General features: G+C 41.0%; 1 protein-coding gene across 8 annotated transcripts in view; it reads right to left on the reverse strand.

The window, feature by feature from the left end:
• The window catches only part of add3a (adducin 3 (gamma) a), a 98,486-nt gene that overhangs the window by 36,509 nt on the left and 36,157 nt on the right, over window positions 1–25,820 (reverse strand). The gene's annotated exons all lie outside the window — the stretch shown is intronic.

The raw sequence follows: 25,820 nt of genomic DNA on the forward strand, positions 1-25,820 counted from the left end.
TCCAAACAATGTGACGAAAATCAGGTTAGGACGCTGTGAAAGGCTGTACACTACATCAGATAGTGTGTTTTGAGTTTTAAAAAGTGGGTGCTGTGTGCACTAAGAATGCAAAAGGAAGTTCACAATACACCCATACACTTTTTACGAATTCATCAACTCTTCCCTACATTATTCTCATATTAACACTGTCAGACATCTTGCAGACTCTTTAACAGACTCCAATCACACAAGCCTAGAGACCAGTTGGAGACTGAATGAGTTGGCGGGTGGTTGCTGAAAGTTAACTGCTGTCGTTACATGAAACTGGTCACAAAGAGGTATATGGTGGTCCACCCAAAAAAACAAAAAAAACCCCGAAAACCGAAAAAAAAAAAAAACATTTTTGTGATTTGTTTGGTCGCTATCAGACTGTCAGGGTTGCCTGTATTGTCCACTGAAGACACTGATATGATGGTTGGCCACAAAAGGTACAATTAACAAAATGGCAAACCAATACTGATTATGAACTTGAACAAAATATAAAATCTGGCCTTAAAACAACTGCTAAGCATTTGGACGAAAAGTGATTAGCAGAATGATAAACAGATGTGTCTTAAAGGGAAAAGAAAACAGGCGAATGTTGCCTTTCGGTACACGTTAACAGGCTATACAGTGGGAACATTAGCACAGTCTCCAGCTGAAGGAGCATCTCCCGGCTCTGTACCTGTTGAGCAATCAAAGCAGGAAATAAACTAAATCTCTACAACTGCAAAACACAGACCACAAACTCAACCCCCCAGTGGGGAATAAGCTAAGCCACAGATGACTTAACCACCAGAGAAACACATGGCACACATTTCCCCTTGCAATAGTTGAATGCAGTCCAATTCACAAGCCATCCATGCAGAAGACAAACAAACAATCCAGGCAACCAAGATGTCAACAACTTGTCAGCCAGGTCATTCATTCTAATGTTTGCTTTTAAAAGATCAACGCTTCACATCAAATGCAAATTTACATATGGATGCTTTACACACACTCTGGATTTAACCTTGTAAGAATGTACGTAGTGATGATGCAGATAAGCTGAGAGACTCAGCATCAGGTATAGTTAAATGAAGACATGCATTTGAAGCTAAAATCCTAAAATATGAATAATATAAAGAAACTATTTCTAGGCACTTTAGGTATTTAGACTGTGATCTTTCAACAACATTTTCAGGAAGTTGTCATTCAGAAGTACAACAGTGACCCAAAGCACACAGCAGGGTCATAACGACACATCCTCAAGATAAGAACAAGACCTTCTGCAACAGATGGCATGGCCCCCACAGAGCCCTGATCTTCACATCATCATTCAGGGATTACACGTGGAAACACTGAGAGTCTTAATCTACAAGTCACTACACTTAACATGTTGTTAGCCAATTAATATAAACGAATGATAACATTAATTTGTTAAGCATCATAACCATTTTCATTCAACTTTCAACAAAGCAGCACAAGTTGCAAGGTACAGTAATGGCACGTCAAGTACCAGTTGAGTCCTGCAAAAGTGTGTCATTATCATAACAAAACTCGCACATTACGCAAAATGTCATGAAATTTCCTTCATGAGAGCCCTAGATAACAAAGGGCTATAGTACACATTCGTTGTGATCGCCTGATGGCTTAGATGATATGGAGTTTTTGTTTAGGTTCCTGCAAGAGTAACGGTGATAACACTGCTGCAACAGACGCCAAGCCACACCCATTTGATATCTCACAGCTGGAAAATTGCCACAAGATAACTTTATCAAAGCCCTGCATTATTTTGTGACATCAGAATTTCCTCCTGAGTTTACATCAGACTTCAATTTGAAGCTCAATTTTTGCCTACAACACAAAGTGGTGAAAATGTGGTGCTTGTTTAGGTCGCACAACAAATAAATGTGCTTAATAAAGAACCCAGGCAAGAATTTTAATGTGCTAAATGTATACAAGTTAATAATACTTGTGTGTAAGACTGTAATACATTCCAAGCATCTCAAGTTATTGTTGAATTTAAAACCAAAGGTGACATGTGCTATTTGTTATTTTCACTGGGGAATTACCCTTTACCGGGAAATCTACCATCATACGTACGTCATAGTCGCACACCTGTCTGAAATCCTACACCGTAACTTGATTTGCACCACCCTAGAAATGCAAGTACACACCGTGCTGACGTAGCCCGCAACAATTGTGATTGGCCTGTTCAGGACCCTTGATTCTTCCTGCGTATTTCCGACTACTTTAGGTCACAAAGGAATGAACAAAGAAGTAGAAAAATAAGTTTTTTTCTTTTTCTTCAGAAAAAAGAAAAAAAGGAAGAATAAAAAATAAATAAATAAATAAAAAAAAAGAAAAAAGAAAGAACCTGACCACAAAAAACGTGGGGATCCATGAGGGAAACAAGTCCCAGTGTTTTGTTTCCATTGGCTGGCACCGCATCTAAAACAGTGGGAAAACCCCACATAATAATGAACACTAATTGCACCAGCACAAGCATAAATGGCGTCAACAGCTTATCGTTCATTCCATCTTTTCAACAACAGTGGAGAGTATGAGATAGGTCAGACCTGGGCATGGTATGGCCTGTGAGCAACATCCGGCGCATTGATCGTACCAGACCATAAGGTCCATGGGAAAATAGGATTTAAACAAAAATCCTAATAAGTACATGTTATGCAAGCAACACTGCGAAAGCAAGGAGGAGTTTTCTTTAAAGATATAATGCATTTTGGGGTCAACTTGAATGAGAGCGTCAGAGGTCAAATGTGACATGATATTTGAATGCAAACTATATTGTGATATTTAGAATACCCATATATCAGTATCATTTGTTTGTATTGACAACATTTACAAAAGAAAGTTGAATTTTATGGACAGTTTTAACGATAAGACATTTTATGAAGGAATCCCCATGTTTCAATCCCCACAGCCCCTTTTCCATTAGAAGAAGACAAATCCTTTTATTGTCATTCAATACAAGTTATACATTCATAAAGAGTAAGTATTTTATAAGGCTGTCATGTTTCTGTATCATCCCTTTCCAATTAGACCCAAAAAGATCAGCCTCTTTAATGATCTGTTATTTTTACCATTTTAAGAAAATTATATTGTACAATTTGTCATCCAATTAAAGAATATTTGCTACATCAGTTTGCCTTGCATTTTATCTGAAACATAAAAGCTTAAATATGCAGTAACTAAAGCTTTCAGACGGTGGTCGCATCAATTATTATTTGTCTGTGAGACACTCACAGGTACAAACGATATGATTTTAAATGACATGGAATATTTGAGACACCAGAGTTAAATTCTTCCACTGAGTATATAAAGTGTATGTAAACGTAAATTCTGTCATAGTTGTACCTTCAAAATAAAATGAGACGAGTCACATGAGCTTGTTTATTAGCTAAAGTTAGCATCGTTGGTGCCTAAAAGGACTAAGCACATGGCTGTGGTGTTGGCTGTCCCAGATACATCACATGCAGATGAAAAAATACAATTTACTCAGATAAAAGTCAAACATAAAATTAAGATTTTATGCATTTCCTTCGAACATCACAACTGTAGCCGCTACTGTTGCGGTGGCTAGGCAACAGGAACTGCCTAGCAACATAAACGAAAACAAACAACTTTCTTTTTTTTCTCTTTTTTTAAAAAACCCGGCAATGACAGAAATGGCTAGGGGGGAAAAAAAAACCCTTTGTTATAGCGTTCATGACGCATATTAATTACGTCGCTGGACGTGTTGCTATAACAACAACTTCACACATTAGGTAATACTGGATGATAATAGAAAACCAATCAATCCGAGTTGGTACGTATGGAAAAGTGGCTTATATGTCTGTATTGCCAATTCAAACAATAGCAGCGACTAACATGTTTTTTTTAAATACCTTTATATAGCATTATCATCACTTTGACCTTTTCAGGTCAAGGGCAATGGATTGACCTGAAAAGGTCAGAGGTCAAATGGGAAATTATATTTTAAATCTTTATACATTTAGCATTTGTTAACAATACACACCAGAGGGTTTTCTCAAGGCCTTTTGTCAAATTTCGGTCAATAAATGATTAAGATGACTCTGGATCTTGGTGGATGCAAGCCAAATTTTAATGGATTGTTAACGTGATCCAACTCTACACCTCTACAAAAGGTTATTTTTTTGTTTTTTCCTCTCTCATTCTCGCTCTCAAATCTACCTTCATATGTGAACAAACATTGTCTCAGTGACGAAGTTTAACAAATCCATATACAGGTTACCTTTCAGCGAGGATTACCTGTCTGCTCTCCTTTGAATTTCCACCTCAGATTTAAACCAGACTTAAACCGAACACACTTATTCAAATTGTTAAAACCTGGCATCTACTCTTGCCAGGAGCAGTTTATACAGAGATAAAATTAAAACTGACCAAAAATGAATCCAGTTTATTGAACTCAATTCTGCTTGACAGTTCACAACAATCCCAGTTTCTCATGTGATCCCATGGGAAAATTAATTGCCCACCCCTTTGATACATATTCCTCACACAGTCTGGTTGCCACTGCCCATGTAATAATAGGCAGATTCCCTTAAATGGCATCAAATACATGTGGAAGAAATCCCTGGAGTGTTTGCTCAACTGGCTGCAGCTGCCCTACACCAACAAACAAGCAGCCATCACACGACTAACAATTTCTTTTCCCGAACAAACTGTCTTCTACAGAAAGAAGAACAACAATGCACTCTGGGGACATTTTTGCAATGCTGATCTGTGAGAAAACATGAAGAATGCTTACAGAAAATACCTTTATTGGTATGCAGCAGCTGGAGGGGACCTTTTATTTGAGATTGAGGATAATCCTTCACAGCTCATCTAAAAGAAAGTGCTTAAGAGTAATAAACACCTATATAGAAATCCGAGTCAAGAGAAAGTAACACTGCAACAATAGTGCAGCAACATCAGCTTGGGCATCTCTGTACACAGCTGTAAATCCTTTAATACAAGTGTATTATCCATTTATAATCTGTTATATGCATAATTCTATACAAGCAAGATTTTTGTCACACTGCAGCACTTTCGCTAGAAGAATATGCAACAGACAAAAAACCTGCTTCTCGCAAATCACATCTGAAGAAACCACTTAAAGATCAACTAAAGATCATAATAACTTATGAAGGATCATACTGCAATCAATTGATTTCCTTGCACTCTATCCTGTATGGTGTTACTCTATACTAACAGCTCCAGTTGGTAAAATATTAGTTATATTCACACTACCAAGACCCGTGTCTAGACAGCATTCTCTTCTGCAGTGCGGTAAATATGCCAAGTATAGACTGGCACAGAAAGGAGACTGATCCCTCTCAACCCCTCCTTCTGGAAGTCGGTGCATCACTCAGCACTTTTACAAACTCCACACACACGGACGCACACAGACAGCTGACTCTGAAAAAAAGCTCTGTGCACATTGTTGAATAAAGCCACTTTCACACAAAACCCCAAACAGTTAACTGTATAAAGATAACAGTGTAGTACAGATAGAGACACGCTCACGTTTTGAGCAGTTTAAGTTATTTTAATAGTAAAACTGAGAGTATCTGAAAGAGTTTTAACACAACAATACAAAACTATTAAAGATTAACTACAAAACCATAAGATAAACTTTTCAGACGGGACTACTGGCTCCAACAATCTGTTATCAGCTTTCTGTCATTCAGACAGAATGCTGGGTAGTCAGTCTGTCGATGCTTTCTTGGTCATTAGCAGACAGGCGTGCATGGGTATCTAATCATTTGTATCCATACAGTTCAGATTTGCGCACCAAGTCTAGTCAGATTTCTGAATTTACAGTAAATTACAGAAAGGCGTGTCAAAGGTCTGAATGGATCTCTGGACATTTTTGGGAAAGCCGGGTTGGGACATTTCAAGTTGCTTTTGCTCACGTGAGGAGGAGACTCACTTTGAGAAATCTCTTATTTAGATCATGGTGCTGCCTGGATAATGCTCTAAAGGAGAGTCTGGATATCACACAGACTTTGTACCATGGAACTGGCATCTTAAAGACAGTTTTATACAGTTTGGACGTTTGTGTTCTTACATGCAGTTCCACCCGGTAACAAAGTTCAGGGCTGCAGTGCATGTGTGAAATCAGCTTTTGTTTTGCCATTTCACAGAGTACAAATGAGAGCACCATCCAGGTGGGACCGTCTCAAGATGCTGCCCAATCAACAACACATCTCACTGGGTGATGAGAGCAGGCTAGTCTCTGAACAACAGCTAATTATGGCTGTGTGGACACTAAAATTACTGTTATTTCCCCTGGTTCAGTCATGTGAGACATGACAAACAAAGCTGCACTAATCCTATACATCTAAAAGAACGCTTAGTGCTCTAACACACTCCACACAACTGTTATTAACTTTAAAGATTAATGAGTCCTTTGCACACTACAGTACTCAAGTAATCCTACATTTTTTGTTGAAGTCATCCACTCCTTGAATCCTGCGATAAGCCGTGGACAAAAACGGAGCACAACAGAGGAGAGGGCCCTGACAGTTTGCTGGGCTGAATGCTTGCTGGTATCCATTTACAGCCAAAGCCCTGCTATCAGCGTTCTGTCAGCATTTCCCACCAAACGGCGAGCAGTAAGAGGAGAGGAGCAATAGGGCACTTTCACTGATGTTAACTACCAGGGAATATATAAACATTTGAACTCATGACCAGGGGAAAAGGAAAAAAAAGACACCACACACACACACACAATAAAATAGAAACAGACTAATGTGGAGACTCCTCAAAGGGAAAAGGATGGATGTGGATTTCTTAACATAATAAGACAGTTAATGGTTATAAGGAAAAACCCCTGACCTTACTTCAAATGCCATTTCACCCACATGTCAGGAAGTTCAAGTTTATTCCTTAAAGGAAGTATAAATCCACAGGACAACATCAAAACTGCTTCACAGTTGCCAGCTCCTATGCAACATCAGATACTCCTCTTAAAGGGAAACATTTTGACAAACAAGTCCAAACAGCAGGATGACACAAACTGCAAATTCCGGTCATTAATCTCACGTCTTCACCAAAAGTGTCACATTATTATACTCATTAAACGGGATTCGTTACACACTGAATAAAGAGCTACAAACATTCATCTTATTCAAAGCAACCACAACCAATTAAAACCAGAATCACAGACTTTTGACAAAACTATGTCACCAGTGTCCAAACACACACACACACAATCCCATAAAGTTATCTCTCACACGCATGTTTACGCGAATCTAGTCTAGTTTTACACTTGTATAGGAGTCATAATAAGTAGTCACTAATCCCTGTTTGAAGGGTAAATAGGCATTAAGAGCAGAGCTAATGTTTAACATAAAGAGACACATTCAGATTCACTTCCTGGAGCCCTCGCTGGTAACAAAGCTGTGCCTGTCTGAGCAGCTGTGTTATTTAGCACAGAGAAGAAATACACGCACACAGACCAATGCATGAACCTACTCGAGCGTGAACAGGGAAGCCTGCTTCTCCCTCAAGGTTCAGGTAGAGACAATAAACTTCTGTGGAGGCAGAGAGGGTGAGCAAGGAAGCAGCGGGCCTGTGTGTGTGTATTTTAAGGAGTTTGTTTCCTCCACTGACAGGGATAAAACGTGGCCTAGAAGCAACAATGGGAAGTCACCGCCCAGGCATCACCCTCTGTCAGATGTGCTATTTCAGGTCGACGGCAGAACAGCACGAGTGCTTAGGAGCTTCAGTGTTTGGAGGAAATTTAAACACACAGATAAGATAACATCTCGGCTCACAGGCGATCAGTCAAGATGAAGTGCGTGAGTCATCTGCAAAACATTTGACTTTAACTGAAAAAGATCGTATCAATATCAGCGACTTGCACAATGAATTGACCGTAAAAAAACAAAAACGTTGTTATGGCCACTTTAGCTACTGTGAACAAGGAGGTAATTTCCTCCTTTACCTCATAATGCTCAGCTGTCCTTATTTCTAACCAAAGCTCATGTTTAAATTTAAAGTGACTCTTGTTTCACTGGAAATACTTCAGTTAACCTTGGTAAACAACGCCGCATCATATTTCTATGTCTCAGCATTTCTGGCATCTGCATTGAAATCTAAATGAGTCTTTAACTACTTTTGAGTTTGAATTTAGCCGAAATTTACAGCGTTTAACAATGTTGGTAACACCTGTGAGAAGCACAGGTGATAAGTTCCCAGCTGCATTGTAATATCTTTGCATGCAGTCTTTATCTCTCTTTAATATTTCTGGGGTTTCTACGCTTGTAATAATCATTCCCGTGTACTGTCGTCACTCAACAGTCACAGAATATCAGATTACCTCAAATCCACACACACATGAAAATCTTCCCTTCCTTGTTGACAACAAAATGCCATGCACACCTCGAATCCACACTGCAGGAGAAAAAAAAAAATATTAATATAGTCACCTCCTTGTCCAGGGTGTAGTCTGGCCCTATGGTAGCTAGGATGGGCTCCAGGTTCCCATGACGCTGATAAGAATAAGTGGAAGAGAATGAATGGATGGAATATAGTCTGAGCTTCCACATACACTATATGGATAAAAGTACTGACCTGCATACACATTACAGGAGCCGTTAAGCCATAAAAGTTTATGACATGAGGCTCTCGGCCCACAGTTTTTATGCTGATGTTAATGCGAGAGTAGGTTTGAAACTCTGCAGTGATTGAGTCAGCACAGCGTTGGCGACTTTTACACACCGGTTGCCTCAGCATTCATTTCCCCACTTTGTCACCTCAGGTTGCGGAATTCAAGGTCTCCAATTTTCAATAATAACACTTCCTTGTAACTTCTTGGAATAAATTCTACAAACTGAGATCTTTCAACAGTGGCATCCAACTGCAGTACCGCACTCAAACTCAGAATCAGAACCAGAGTACTTTATTAATCCCTAGGGAAATTATGTCAATGTAGGATGTTGACTTCTATGTATCATGTAAAATCTGTGAATTATTTAGACATAAGGGCCTGGGGTGATAATCAGCCTGGAAAATTAGGAGGGCGGCATATATTTTGGACTTTTGATTTTATTTTAAATCTTACAGCTTTTCCTCCTGATAAACAGCTTACCCACTTCATGGGCGTCCCATCTGTAGCACAGTAATTAAGTAGCACGACAATTCCTGTTTTCCCTCCACAATCTACTATAGAAATGAGTGTTTTTCGGTGAATTAACAGAAACTGTCTTTAAATTCTTACAGTTTAAATCGTGCTGACACACTTCTTTCATTTGTAACAGCAGAACTTCATCATGTAGAAAAACCAACATATACTTTCTTATTTTAAAGAGATCTTAGTTAAACCTCTTCATGCTGACAGAAAGGGGAGTTTCACCGGTCTAGCCCACTCAGGATCAAAGGGGGCTGCATGTGGCCCACCATGTAACACAAGGTTAAAATCCCTACTTTAGAGCAATCCACTTTTTTGGGGGACCAATAAAATGAAATTGAATTCATAGATTAATAGTTGTGTTTCTGGTACTTTTTTCTGAATTTCAGCAGACACTTTATCAGTTACTGTATTTATTTAATAAAAAAAGGTCAAAACAGGTTGAAAGGACGTGTTAAATTTTTAAACCTCAGGAGGCCGTCTTTCAAACACAGCAGCATGACTATTCAAAGACTGTCAGTGAACTAAAACGTCGAAGTCAACATCCTGCTCCTTAAACAAACTTTTAAAGGGACACAAAGGTGCTTTGTAGTATTACATCCCACAAGACAGTTCCTCTGAATGAAAACGGTAAAAGAAGCTCACCTACTTTTACCTTTGGCACAGAAAGCAGTGGTGCAGGTCACACGGAAGTAGACAAAGACATTCAAACCTGGACATGCACGTCGCTGTGTGCACGCATATCCTCAAGCATAACAACTAGCAGACACTGCTGCCAAAGCGAGGTCTTTTATTTAAGTTTAAAGTTGTGCTTATACACACAATAGATAGGTTTGTGACATGGGCCAAAAAAAAAAAAAAAAAAAAAAAAAAATCATTAAGGGTAGAATCATAAGCTTCATTCTTCTCTCCACTCAGTTTATGCTCATATAAGTAGCAGTAAAATAGCTCCCTGGATACAAAGCCCGTCACATTAATTCAAGGCTAGGACTCTGAGCACAAATCACTCAATCCTGCTTTCAATGTCATTTCAGAGATGACTACATTTTCTCTTTTGACTTTCAATATTTTGAATTGAATTGAATTGATATACCTTTATTAGTCATCTATATTATCATCTATATTAACGTCATTTCATTCTGAAAGTTGTGATCAGAACTGTTGAATCATATTTCTGCTGCTTCTTTCAGGACACTGGTCCGCTTTTCATTTTTCTCTTTCATCTACACAGTCTTCTGTTTACAAAACAAGAAATACAATAAAATTAAGATGCATGGTGCATAATGCATTTGATGAGCATCATCCTAATAGTGTTGCAACCAGTCACAAATTTTACTGGTTCCTGTGTAAAAGAAAGTTTATTTCATTAAATAAATGAATCCCAATCTGGATCCTGTTGTACGATTCCTCTGAAAAACAGATCACATGCCAAATTAAGGTAATCTATAACACAAGACACACACACACACGACTGCTAATCACCCTGTAATTATAGCTGGTAATGACAGAGTTACAGACACACTTTAACGGGCCCCTGTTGCTTCACCCACACAAACAATCACAATCCAAGGCCGGGCGTCTCAGCTGTTAACTGTTACCGTATGTCCTCACCGCCAGACACTGCCTTTATAGTTGGGCACAGGCTAAACAGCAGAGCGCTCTGAATTGCTCCATGGCTACACAACACAAGCTGTGCACTGAATTAGTTTTGGTGTGAATTACTTGACATTTTCTCAAAGCTTTCGCTGGCATCAATGCCTGATTGAGTGGGACTGGCAAAACTGTTTGGACTGTCCGATTCTGCTGCCTTCAAAACAAAATTCACTTTAGAAAGTTTTTTTTTTTGTTTTGTTTTGTTTTTTTCTTTTTTAAATAAATGGCCCCTGCTTAGGATTCAAATCACAGCACTCACCGAGTCTCGGTACACAGGTTCAGCTCCATCAGCGCACTATGGCCACTTATGAACAGGGTTCACATTTCATTTAAATGATTAACTCAAGGATGCAGCTGCCTTTTCGTACTACATGTTAACTACATGTTAACATTTCTCATGTGGCCCTTTTTCCCCCTAACTCACTGAACACAGCTGACAAATCCAATATACCTTATAAGCAAGCGTTCCATTTTGTAACCTTACACTTGGGTTATGCTCACAGTCAACTACTACATGTGTGTGAATGTTGCATTTCTGGTTTTCTAAGGTTACAAAAATTGGTAATGGAAGACAAAAAACTCAGGTTCAGAAATTTGGGTCTGACAAACAGTTCTAAAACCAAAGCTGTAAACAGGCTTAGTTATACTATTCATAAAGCTGTTTGGACATACAATTGTTCAGACAGTGTTGGAGGAACTTATCTAATTCAGGGTTAGGGGGTGACTGTCCAGTCTCTGATGAAGCACACGGTTAAGCTCATACGGGGATACATTGTTTGGCTCCTCCACATATCCGTAGTATGCTATGTTGCAGATTTCCCCAATAATTTGGGACGACACTCATAATATAAACGAGGCAACACGGCTTTTTCCTATGAGGCAACATCCCTAACCTTTGCACCACCTTGTCGCGTACACATTCCAATAATCTGCTATAACACAGACTTGGTTCTACAGAACTGGCAGATACAGTGTGTTTAATGGTCAGTGCGACTACATCACATATTCAAGTTCTCACATAAAAGCCTGCAGGATTAGGTCAAAAGCATGAAAATAGCTTCAGTATCATGGAAAACAAAAAAAAAACAAAACTGATGCTTTCTAGAAAATATCCTATTATTTAAAAATGGAAAACAGCAATAAAACCAAAACTTGGATGTAAAAAACATCTTGTATCCTCTTTCACCCCTTTAATATTTACAGCAGCCGAATAGATTTTTTTCCGCACTGCAGTAGCTTACATAGATTTCCTTGCAGAAGACAAGAATATACTCGTGTCCTGGATTTCAGTCGGATAATGAAGCTTTTTTTGAAGTGGCAGTCTTAGGGGAAACAGAGCGGAGCACTGAGCAGGAATGTTTCGCTATCACAGTAACAGTGGCAGCAGTCATTACATAAGACCATGATAAAGATAAATCAGTTGAATGTGTTTTATAATAAAGTGGACCAATGTGCTCTAGCCATTAAATTAAGCAGTTCATTTCAATGCAAATCTTTTCTAAGCCAATCACTTCACACCAGACTGAACCTTTGGTCTGGATGGGTACCAGTATCCGGTGCCATTATGGCACCGGTTCTGACATAAACGGTAGTAACCAGACCGAAATGCAGCGCACATTTTGTTGTTTTACTTCGGTGCTTTTTTTTTTTTTCCTGAGATGTCATACATTTTGGATTCCAGCCAATCATTTTACGTTTCCGAGGATAGTAGGCGGGGCCAGGTACGTACGTTCTTTTAGAACAGAGCTACAGATTAAAAATGCCCAAAGCGAAGCGGTCAAAAGTCTGGCTGTACTTCACAGCAAAAGATGCAAACTCAGCAGCCTGCAACAAGTGCTTTAAGCCGATACTGTGCAAAGGAGGTAACACCTCGAATCTGATGAAACACCTGGCGACGAATAGCATGTTTTTAAAAGCCGAGAAATGCGCCGTATTTGATAGCTTGCTGCGAGACCTCACACCGAGCACATCTACTGTGCGTGGGTTGCCTGTTATCGGACCCGGAGTTAGCAACATCCCCCAAAAAACCCGAAGAGGAGAGTCCTGGCCCCTAGCCCTGCCAGTGTAGCAGAAATGATGAGGATGATGATGGCAGCAGCAGCCGTTCTTCTCTGCGTGAGTAGCTTAATGTTATTCGTGTGTAATTTACGTTGAGTAGGCTAACCACGTTATTAAATTAATGCACGTAAGGTGAACTAGCAAACACCGTCGTAGTTACATGCAGCTGTCTTTTTGTTTGATGGCAGATACTCCCTTCACCCTGGCCAAAAAGGCTAAAATGACCAAAGAAAAAGTGGAAAACAGTTAAACATGAGAGGTTTTTGGACAAAGTTTGTTTTTTCCATTGATTAAGCACTGCTTCCAGCCAAAGAGTGATACCATATATCCCCTATAGCTGCAGAAAAAGCTAACATTGTTATCTTTTTACAATAAAACAGCTGAACATGAGAGGTTTTTGGACCAATTTTGTGTTCTCCATTCTTTAAGCACCGGTTTAAGCACCGGCACAGTTTCAAAAGTACCGGTTTGGTACTGGTATCGGATAAAACCTAAACGATACCCATCCCTAGTCTGCACCAGGTGACTAAACACACTTTGCTTGAATAAACATATGGAAACAAGCAGGGATTTTATCCACCAAGCAAAAAGCAAGTTTGGGGGGGATTTCTGTGCTGCATGGACAGTTGATGCATACGAGGTGTATTCCCTGGCAATCTTTCACAGGCTTGTCAGAGAAGAACTCGAGCTATTTTTCCCCCCATATGAAAAGCTGAACATTTTAAATCTTACTCGTGATCGTGTGTGTCAAACTGTGGCTGATTTATTTTTGCGTGCTTTATTAGAAACAGGAACGGCGAAAGTCAAAAATTGATGAAAAACTAAGCATGCAACATAAAAGCAAATATCCATGACATAGAGAATGCACCCCGGCAGTGCTACTGAATGAGCTCTTTTTAACAGTGAATACAAGATTTTCATGGAAGGCCACAGTCACATGGCAAATCAGTAAGTAGGCCTTTAATAAGCGCGTACGTTTATGCTTCAGGGGAAAATACATCTTCCAGAAATCTTTGTGAAATGAAGCAGAGCTTTTCCGCTCACAGAGAGGAGCATTCTTTTCCACACGGAAAAAGATTTCTTACCAGTGACTTAACTCCCAGCTATAATAAATGCACATCAACACTGGGGCTGGGTTCCATATTTTCGCACCATCAGAGATGAGCAGCTGTGGAACGTCAGGAGCTTGACCCCGTGTGATAAGGTGGGAGTAGAAACAGTTTAAAACACTAATATTCAGCATGTACAATTATATATCAGAAGTAGAGTTCGGGAGTTCATTGCAAGTTCGTGAACTTTCTCCTTTTCTAAAGAGATGTGATACTGAAGTCTATTCAAATAAAGCTCATTATGTACTGATGCAGCATTGAATTATCAAGCAATTATGCACTGTTCCTGTTGTCAAAGGGAGTTGCGCCATTGTCGCTGAGAGCCACATGACTCTTCTGTGGTCAAGCAACGGGGCAAAACACTGAGTGGGCGTCGACCACAGAGCTGCTGTGCGTGTGTGCGCGCATTTCTGGGGGGACTATCCATTACACAATCCAAGGAAGCAGACAGATTCGATATGTCAGAGTCTGTGTCTGGATGAGGTCATTATGCACGGAGCAGAACTGCAGGCCCATCTCACCAGCACAAACACACATGCAGTCGAGCATGAGCACACAAACAGGCGCACACTCGCACGGGTTTCTATGGCAACTCCAAACAAACAGTTGGTGCATGTGGTGACCCCACCCCAACAGAAAGAAAAAGGGAGAAACCAAGACTGAGAAGCAAAAACAGAAGTAAAAGTAAGATAGAAAGTGAGATGAAACATCCAGTCACATATGCTTTACTTTCTAGATCCCAAGTGTCATTCATAGGAGCATCTGCACCGAATATATACATAAAAGCTCTTAAATTATATTTACCATATTCTCATAATGCTAAATCTACTCTCAGAACTTAAGAGCTCCACATCTAAAACCAGATTCTCTTGTTAAGTCATTTGGAAAGCCTGAGTTTCACAAGAAGGCTGAGGAATTGTGAAACAGCCTCGTCCCACCAGTATCCCACAAGCCTTTTATGCTATCCTACCACACAGGTCGAAGACAGAGCACACAGAGACCGCACATCAACCAGCCTCCCAAAAGGCATTTTCAATTTAACTCCAGAAAAACGAAAGAGAACACACCAACAATAGACACGCAGCTTTGTGTTCAAGTCAAGGCCACTTATTGAGGCTTAGCAACTTCCAAGGTCAGTCAAGGTTGAAAACACCCACATCCGCAGATTAAAAGAATCCTTACATGTAGATGTTTTGCTGGTTGGAAAAGAAAAAAAAAAAAAAGACAAAAGAAAAAGTTTGCAAAACATGGGAAAATGCCAAAAGTGGTCAAAGTCCATCCTGCCATCACAGAACATTTGACTCTGGTAAAAGGTTAGGAGGTTAAGGGTGACATTTCACCAAACCTGTACGTGCCTAGGGTATTATATATAGAAGATAAACATAAAGATAAGTTCTCACTCTAGAGACTAAAGTATCACATGAAACCAGCTGCAGGAAAGCAAACAAGCAGCTCTTCTCAGTGTGAGCCGCTGTCACCGTTTTGTGAACCGTTTTATCATATCAAACGATTCAATAACATGTTGTCAGAGGAAAAAGAGAGAGCCTCTGGAGTGTGTATTTGTTCATGAGTCCCTCAGTGTTTCCGGGCCTGTCAGGCTCGAGCCTCAGGGGTTGTGACACAAAGTCATACAAAGCATCCATCATGAAAAGTAAAGCAGGAGCAAAGGGTGCTGATGACATCCAGACGGTCGGGCATCTTGCTGCACGGGCCCCTGGGATCCTTTCCTAGTGTTGTCAACAAAATCTACTGAGAGTAAATGCAATGGAGCCCAAAAACATGGAAGATAAAACAAGTTTATCTTTGTAGAGGATTAAAAGGTCTTTTAGGGGTTTTAGTTTTTTCATTTGGAGTAGCTGTCACAAGAAAAAGTGTGTGTGTGCTAAAAAGCAACTAAAGAAACGGGCACTTCTTTAAAAAAAAAATAATCATGATTTTTAATGGTATTCCAGCAGTGACAGTTTTGCTGGACTTGGGAATAACCTGCTAGCTATCCTGTACAATATTACAATATCAGTTCCACTTGGATTTGGTCAAAAAAGAAAAGTTGTGAAAGCAGATTACAAACAAAACAAGTTTAAAAAAAGAAAAAAGTATTTCTGGTTTGTACAGTTTCGCAAAAATCAACTTGAGTTCATGTGGGTTTGAAATTCTAAGAAGCCATTATCTTTACTCAATCTGTAATTCCCCACTTTTGTGGTGTGTAATTAAATCTATTCATCCTTTTATCTCCGTTCCCTTATCGCTGCCACTTTCCGGTTGCCCATATGAGTAGCCTGCAGTGGTTCAGTGTGTTGCCCTCTTTCCCCGTCTTGGTATCACACATACAGTTTGTGTGTGCGTGCATGAGTGTGAAGGAAGGACAAACTTCCTGTCAGGATGTGGGGTCCTGCGGAGGGACAGCGACACACGGCCAGAAGTCATAACTTTCGGCTGAGACCGAGTGTGGCATGGTTTGTGTGTGCGGGCGTCTCGTTCTAGTGCACGCATTCATGTGCAATTGTGCGCATCTTAATTGCTCTGACCACTGAACATACTTCGTTTCACTGCAGCTATGTCGCTGATCGTAGGAAATTCTCCAAAATGAAAGAGATTTCAGGCTCGTACTGTAGCACAGCCTTCATTCATACAAGCTTCACTGAGACAACTTCAAACATACATGAAAATAACCATTATCAGCGACTATCCTGCAACTCAATCATAGCAAAGGGCTTCACTGGTCTATAGGGAGTCCGCATAATTAGACCACCAAGGTGGAAGAAAAATAGTCCACAGCTTGGGCCTCAAAGATGCCCTCTCTTCCTCACAGTCACCACTCACATCATTCCAACAATGTTCACTTATCTCAAACTGTATATTCTATTCCTTGCTGTTGTTCATGTTCTTATCTGCACAAACAGCAAACAGTGTACAACTTGTGACGTTCCAAACTATTTATTTATTTTTTTTAATGAAAAAGTAATTCCTAGAAAAAATAAAGAAGAGCAAGGAGGAGGACGATTTCCATGACACACCAAGGACTTTAATATTGTGATTAATACGCACTATGAAATTAGACTTTGCTTAAAACCAAGCAGCAGATGGTTTCTGGCTATAGAGAGAACACTGCAACCTTTCCAGCCCCACTATCACATGATGTCCCAAGCAGCTTCATATGATGTTTTCATTTGCACAAACATACTTTTAGGTCATAAAAATGTGGCAGAAAGACATCACCACAGCAAACAAGGCGGTAACTTAACCCTCTCAGGCTCAAATTAAACTTTTTGTTGCTAATGCACAACCAAGTCCTGCAGTGGTACTTCTGGGTAAAAAAAACCTCATAAAATATGTATGTGGGGTAATCAGGTTGTTAGTTTTTAATTGTTGCAAATCGGCAACGCCTGCCTCGAGAGGGTTAACGAACTGAATTTCAAAAAGTGGATATTATTCCAATTTTAGCTACATTCTTCATTTAAGTTGGTGAAATTTCAAGGGACTTTTTTCTGCAGAAACACATGAGCTCACATGAAACGATCTCGGTCATTTTCAGCTTTATGGATGTGGATGAGCATTACTCTGTGTTTGCACAAGTAGGTCCAGCTGTTTCCTCACACGCCCTTCACGCTTCCAATTATATACCAGTTCACACACGAGCTACCATCCTTTCCCGTCAGAATGAGCATAAAGGATGCTTAAAGAAAAGCCTTGTATTGTTTTAGGATCCAATTGTTCCGGACAACCAGTGTCCTACATGACTCACAGTCACCACGGAGACCGAGACCTAGTGATGCAATCAGGAAGGAAAACTTTGGAGCAAGCGTGAACCGAGCGAGGGCTGAAATAAACTTTCTGTGAAACTCCAATTTGTCCGAGCCACACACACCCCGACTTCAATCAAACCATTTCAAGTACATTTGGGAAACCTACAAGTTCTCTCACAGTTTCCCCAAGTAATTTCTCTTTCACTTTTCACGTATAGTGGTGGGTGAATGTTTTTGATTTAGAAGATTTTTTTTGTGAAGGGGATGTAATGGGAAATACTGTTTGGTCTGAAGGAACCCCAGCACTTAAGCTTCTACTGCAGTGGCCGCTTTGCCAAATGCAAACCTTGTGGTTCCACGAACTGTTAAAATGGCCCAGAACATTAAATGCGTTGTATTATAATGGTGGAAGCTCATAAGTTTCACACAATAAAGCCATCACACATGTAATAGATTTTAGCATAAAGCGTAGGCTTCAGACTACTCTGAACTCTACACAGATATATATAGAGCCCTGCGACAAACTGACGACCCGTCCAGCGTCTATTCTGCCCTTTGCTCTGTGGTAGTCGGGATAGGCTCCAGCCCCCCACAACCCTGAAAAGTTGAAGAGAATAGACAGATAAACCAGATATACCCAATATGGTCATTCTAGATGAGGAGTGTCAAGCATAAGGCCCGGGGGCTAAAATTGGCCCAACAGAGACTCCAATCCGGCCCACTGGACTAACATGATGAATGTCACAGAGGGCATAGATTTTGGATTTTTAACTTTAGAGTCCTACCAACACTCTTCTTTCATGTACAACAGCAGCATTTCTTTGTTATGCAAAAAAAGAGACATGCTGTTGAAAAATTGCACTTCTTTTTCCAACAGCAAAATATCTCAGCGATGACACGATTAGTTAAACGTGTTTACACTGACAGAAAGGTTAGTTTAACTGTTGCACTCGGGATCAAAGTGGGCTATATGGAGCCCAATAAGTAAAATGAGCTGTCTCTCTGTCCCAGATGCACAGGTCTGTCTTTGAGTACAGAAGATCAACACACACTGTTCAAACTTTCTAAGGAAGCTCAACCAATCAAAAAATGGCTTGTTTCAGATGGTAGATGAACTGAAGGGTTGCAGCAAAGCCTGGTATAAGATAAAGATCTCCATTCATGGGTGATATTACAGATATTTGTCTGTGAAATAAGGGATATCCAACCATTCTCTTCCACTTATCCAATTGAGGGTCCATCCCAGCTGTCTTAGGGCGAGAGGACAGGTCAGATAGACAGGTCACTGTGGACTGTGGGAGGAAGCCAGAGTACCCAGAGAGAACCCATGCAAACACGGGGAGAACATGCAAACTCCACACAGAAAAGCCCGGCCTGATGGTGGAACTGAACTCAAGACCTTCTTACTAGTTCAATGCTGTAGTAGTTGGAAGCTTTGACGGAAATTTCAACAAGGCGGCAAAAAACTTCTAGTATAGTAAGAGTGTGTGTGTGTGTGTGTGTGTGTGTGTGTGTGTGTGTGTGTGTGTGTGTGTGTGTGTGTGTGTGGTGTGTGTGTGTGTGTGTGTGTGTGTGTGTGTGTGTGTGTTTTTAAATTCTCCCTTTTTTTTTTAGCTGCTTCACATCTTGAAATAAGGATTTTTAGATGCTGTCAACTCGCAGCATGCCTGCAACACTACCACACGTGTCAGTGTCAACTTGACAAAGATAGAGAGCATTCCATTGGACCTAATGACAGCCATCTTAAAGCCACTGTAGATGTGTGCATGGCAGAACAAGAGAAAAGCAGGCGGTGGAAGGATTACACAACTGATGGTGGATCATAAAACATGAGGGATTATCTTTTCAACCTTGAGACTTAAATGTCTGATTATTTCCCTACTAGGATAAAGACTACTGAGACATTAATTCACGAAAAACTGCTGCGGGCTAATGGTTACCAGGAACTACAGGGTGTCACTGCACATCAGCATCAACTTCAGTCGGCTCAGCTCACTTGTCTTGGAAATTTGCGCCACAGTTTCCCTAAGAGATATTAGATGTTGCCCCGAAAGAACTCTGACCAATATTTTAAGAGTCACTTTGTTTGACAAAATAATTTTATGAAAGGCTGTAAGTACCAGCAACCATATGTGAACAGCATTACAGAATAGTAAAAGCTCAAAACACTGGGAAAGGCATAAATACCAGTTTCAAATAGCTACCCTTCATAGCTAAATGAAATCCCAATGGCATAGCCTTGACATGGCTTGACAAGGTTACTCACTGGTTAGTGGTTCAAGTCCCAGCTTGAAGTCTCAGGCTTCACAGAGACACTGACATAAAAAAAAAAAAAAAAAAAAAAAAAAAAATACCATTAAAATATAACTAAGATCATTACTTCAACATGAATGAATTCATGAAATGAATGAAATACCTGATGATTAAAGCATCATCACGTATGGATAATTATTTATCCACAAATCATTATATTTATTTACGTTTTCTGAATGATCCCCATGCTCAGTGCAACCTCGGTAAATTGTAAAGGAGTCAACTTTAATCTAATTCATGTCTTTACTATATCGGAGTGCAGCTGAACCAATGTCTAGATGTGATGTCAGCTTTGCAGACATGCCACGTAATAATTTAAACTGGCATTACAGACATGTAATTCCAGACCTGGATCTATGTCAAAGGCCAGTGCATTCTGGAAAAGGAGATTTAAGTAAAAGGGGGGTACAGGTTCTCATGTTACGACTTAATTAGCCACCAATTTGTCGGTGAGGCAGGTAAATGCATGGATCACCCCCAGGGTCCACATTGCTGTGTCAGTTCCAGTTAAAAATGAACAAATGCAAGAAGGTAGACACTTTCTTTCCTGCGTTAGGTGGGGAAAAAAAGACAACTGGAGATGGAGAGTGACCTCACTGACTGCCTGTTGCTGCACTCTCAGTCTCCTGGCCTGTGATCAGGGGAGTATTGGCAGTGATTAAAATCACTGATACATTTTTCAGCTGCACAGGGTATTACCACAGCTATGCACTGAAAAATTCCACAATTCCCTTCTTTTTCTTTATCCCCTGAGACTAGCAGATACCCTTCTTCCCATGTGGTGTCCCTCAAACTCCTTAAACATCATCACTGTTTATTAAACTAAAACATAGACAACTGGATACAGGAATATCCCCAACAATCAACCACTGTAACAGCAGACAGTAATCCAAGTAGCACCTCCAGACCAGAAAAAGACAAGTATTGCCAATGCGGCAGTGACTTGACTCCATTTACAAGGTGTCTGATGGAACGTACAGACGGGTCGTCTCTCTTTTAATCTCAACGCAATGCCAGTTACCCTTGAGCAACACTTTGCACCAAGATCCCTTTCAATCTTTCCTCTCTGCTTAACCAATCACAGAAAACACCCACCAGCACAGCAGGTCCCTCCCGGATCTGGTGTTTAAACACGAGCATGAAAGGATTTTTCCACATTTAAAATGAAGGCAGAGAAGATTTATGACTGGTAGGTGGGCGATATAAGTCTGACCGGGTATTGCACACGGAGAAACTCGCCGGTCACAGAAAAGGAGACACCATCAGAGGTCTCTTATTAACAACCCACAATGTTTTATGGCTTTAACAGAAGACAATGGTGTGGAATGACAAGTCTAGGATTTGAAGGGAGAAATGATCTGATGGTCTGGTCATCTGCTTTCGACAAGCTTTTATGACCATTTCTGTGTATGTGTATAGATCAAGGGTGGGCAATCTCAGTCCACGAAGGCCGGTGTCCCTGCAGGTTTTAGATGAGTCCTTGAACAAACACAGCTGATTTAAATGGCTAAATTAGCTCCTCAACATGTCCTGAAGTTCTCCAGAGGCCTGGTAACGAACTAATCATGTGATTCAGGTGTGTTGACCCAAGGCGAGATCTAAAACCTGCAGGGACACCGGCCCTCGTGGACTGAGATTGCCCACCCCTGGTATAGATACATACATATACATACACAACAGAAGGTAAGCTAAAACATAAGAATATTTTTATTTAAAAAAATAAAAATAAAAAAATTTAAAAAAAAAAAAGAATTGCTGCGGGCCATTCGATCCCTGTACAACCGTTGCAGGAGCTTGGTTCGCATTGCCGGCAATAAGTCTGACTCGTTCCCGGTGGGTGATGGGCTCCGCCAGGGCTGCCCTTTGTCACCGATTCTGTTCATAATTTTTATGGACAGGATTTTTAGGCGCAGCCAAGTGGCGGAGGGCTTTCACTTTGGTGGCCTCAGAATCTCATCTCCGCTTTTCGCGGATGATGTGGTTCTGTTGGCTTCATCGGGTGAGGGCCTCCAGCTCGCACTGGAACGGTTTGCAGCCGAGTGTGAAGCAGCGGGAATGAGGATCAGCACCTCCAAATCTGAGGCCATGGTTCTCACCTGGAAAAGGGTGGTGTGCCCACTCCAGGTCGGGGACGAGATCCTGCCCCAAGTGGAGGAGTTCAAGTATCTCGGGGTCTTGTTTGCGAGTGATGGGAGAAGGGAGCCGGAGATCGACAGACGGATTGGTGCTGCGGCTGCAGTGATGCAGACGCTGCACCGGTCCGTCGTGGTGAAGGGGGAGCTGAGTGTAAAAGCGAAGCTCTCGACCTACGTCCCTACCCTCACCTATGGCCACGAGCTGTGGGTAGTGACCGAAAGAACGAGATCGCGGATACAAGCGGCAGAAATGGGTTTCCTCCGAAGGGTGGCCTCTCCCTTAGAGATAGGGTGAGAAGTTCGGCCATCCGGGAGGGGCTCACAGTAGAGCTGCTGCTCCTCCACATCGAAAGGAGTCAGCTGAGGTGGTTCGGGCATCTGACAAGGATGCCCCCTGGGCACCTCCTGGGTGAGGTGTTCCGGGCATGTCTTACCGGGAGGAGGCCCCGGGGCAGACCCAGGACACGCTGGAGAGATTATATCTCTTGGCTGGCCTGGGAACGCTTTGGTGTTCCCCCGGATAAGCTGGAGCAGGTGGCTGGGGAGAGGGAGGTCTGAGCTTCTCTGCTTAGGCTGCTGCCCCCGCGACCCGGCCTCGGATAAAGCGGATGAAGATGGATGGATGGATGGATGGATGGAAAGGAAAAAAAAAAAAAAAAAAAAAAAAAAAAAAAAAGCCTTGTGTGCGCAGCTGGACCACATTTGATTGACACAAATAGTAAAAGTTACAGTAATTTGAGGCATGATGCTTCCCATTTGATCCCATGATACTTTGGGTTCATTAAAAGGGAGCAACGTCTGGTTATTCCTGTTATTCCTTACACTGAGCTGAGATTTGTGAGCGTTAACAGTTTAGTTTGGGTTGTAAAAGAATTAGCAGAGTGGATAATGTGCTGATGTACATATTTACTCATCAAGTTGTCCTCCCACCCTGATAACACACACACTCAATGAAAGGATTTATCAAGGTCGTACACGTAATTCATATATAGTGTCATGGAGACAGAAAAACACATTTTTTCCCCTGTGTGTCTGTTTGGTAGATTCTAACTTTACTTTGATTTCTACATCCCTCTTTGTCTCAGCTTTTCTGCCTGCAGCCTGTGTGCGAATCCATCCGTCTCTAATCCTCATCCTGTTCGGCTCACTGAAACCTCGGCGTTCATTTGTTAAACTTTTTCTTTGGCGTCCAGTACAGGCTGTCGGACTGTGCCCCCTCCTCTCTCTCACTGTCCCGCCTGCATTTCTCTCTTTAGATAACTTTTGCTCTCCATCCTTCCCCTCAGTCCCACCACCTGTGTGTCCTCCTCCTCCTCCTCTTCTTTAACCCCTCTTTCATCTTCTTCATCTTTCACCAGGTCATTCTTCTCTCACACACTTTCTTGTTGAGAGATAGACAGTGCAGCATCTTGGCAGCCCTCCACCCTCCCGCCTGGACAGAAAAATAAACAAGGGTCCACATGTTCCCAAGGAATTTTAATGACTTCCATAACTCTGGCCATTTTACCTGCCAAACTCCATGGAGCGTGAGAGGGAAGCGGCGGACTCTGAACGAGCTAGTTTAGCGGCACTGATGACGAGCTTTGTGAGGCCAAGCCAAGTAGTATCCTTTGAAGCACTAAGAAGCTTTGAAAGAAACCAGTCTGGGATGTTGTAAAGGACAAATCCATGAGCTAAAAGTATACAGCGTCGAACAAAAAAGCTCCAAATGTGAGTTTGTTTATGTTTATGGCATTCGTAAAATGCCACACAAAGTACTGCATCAAAACGGTGAAGGGGATATTAAATGCCCTGGTGTATTGCTCAGTGTTAGGACTTTTTAGTGCAGCACACAGCATGCAGTGACCCATAATGAAGCAGTCCTACTTATATAAGCATCCCGAAATTATGTTACTGTGCTAAAATGGTTGGCTCAACATTTGGCTTAGAGGAATATTGCAGAGAGCACCTCTATGTGTCTCCCAGTGATCAACAGCTTCTGGCAGCTACATTCCTCTGCCTCAAACATTGGTGCACAAAATAGACTACTCTTTTGAGAGTCTTTAAAAAGTCAAAGTGAAATAAAGGCACGCATTTATTGTTGGTGTCTTCTCAAAGTTTTATGGTGATAAGCACACTTGTAAGCACAAAACGTGACAAACTGTTGTATGAAGAATTAAAGGATAGCTGTAGAGGAAGAGATATAAATCCTGCTTGTTTTTAATTTTTCACACCAGCACAAAAAAAACAAAAATAGGCCAAGCAATGTGTAAAAAGTTCGACCAAACAAATAAAATCAGAACTGAAAGGATTTGTTATCATAGCCATTTAGCCGTTTCTCAACAAATGCCATGTTTAAATTGATCCATTCATTCAGCTCTGTGATCCCTTTGTTACAGACAGTCAACTATGATTTGTATAGAACCGTTTCTGTGAAAGACCACCACAGGCTAACTGACCGATAATAAAATCCCTAATGGCTATATTTTAAAGGGGCCACGACCATAGACTGTCAGGCTGAGCTGCACAGACCTGACCTGAGAGAAGACAAGGGGCTATGGAGGTCTCTTTCAAGGGCTGGGGCTGGGCAATAAATCTGAGCAAATTGTCTTCCCAGACTAAATCTTGAGACTTACTTAAAACAGTGAGAAACACAAAAATTGTGAGTACATACATGAAACAACTCCACAAAATAAAGAAACTCTAGACTATCAAGTTCATTTCCCACATGAACTCAAATCGGAAGGTTTTAATCTATTAAAAAGGATTTATTCTCCCTTGCACAACGGATTATTCATTATTCAGATTTTGTGTTACATTTGTGCATCTTTAGCTTGTCAGACCTGTTCTACACCTTTATTAACACAGCATTACGAAATCAGACAATGTGTTTTATTACAGATGTGTCGGCAGCGGGGAACACCCAGCCCACTGGCAGGACCGCTGTTTAGATTTCAGTTATATTTTTCTTTCCCTCTCAACCCGGGACCAGCTGCAGAGGAAATGACAATAGAAGAGGAGATTCATAACATCTCCTCCCACCTACCCACGCTCCCAACTCACTCACTAATTTCTCCCTCTATGCGTGCCAAAGTGGCCTTTTTTTTCCTGCCCATCTAACTTGTTCAACTTCCCACCCCACTTCTTAATCTGCACTTCTACTTGTTTCATCTCCAAGTTTGTAACCCTTGACCCATGTAATTGATACTTTCATAAATTCAGGAAAATCACACATGCACATTTGGTTTCTTCCCCCCTTTCCCTCTCAGGACCCCATCCTCTCTCACGCACAAGGAATCTGGGATGTGTTCTCCAACTTCTCTAACTTTAAGTCTTCATATCTAGTAGTCTTTGGGGTGTGGACCCACAAAACTCCCCAAGGCTTGTAATGTTGGACCTTTATGCCTCAATGTTTTCACTTTTAAGAGGACTGCCGATTCCTTATTGTTTAGCATGTATAAAAGTGTTGCATTTGTTTCAAATAATTACATAAACACTTGAGCCTTTTTCTGATATCCCCGAAACAAGTAGGCTTCTTTTGGTTTGAAAAATATCGACATATGCAAACTTTAAAACATGGCAAACATAGTGCTTTTCTACTCAACTTTCTTACTACAAGACATGCCATTATATATGCCTAAGGATGTTTACCCTAACATTCACTTACTCACAT

The sequence above is a fragment of the Simochromis diagramma genome, unplaced genomic scaffold (assembly GCF_900408965.1).
Source record: "Simochromis diagramma unplaced genomic scaffold, fSimDia1.1 OVJJ01000487.1, whole genome shotgun sequence".
Lineage (NCBI taxonomy): Eukaryota > Metazoa > Chordata > Actinopteri > Cichliformes > Cichlidae > Simochromis > Simochromis diagramma.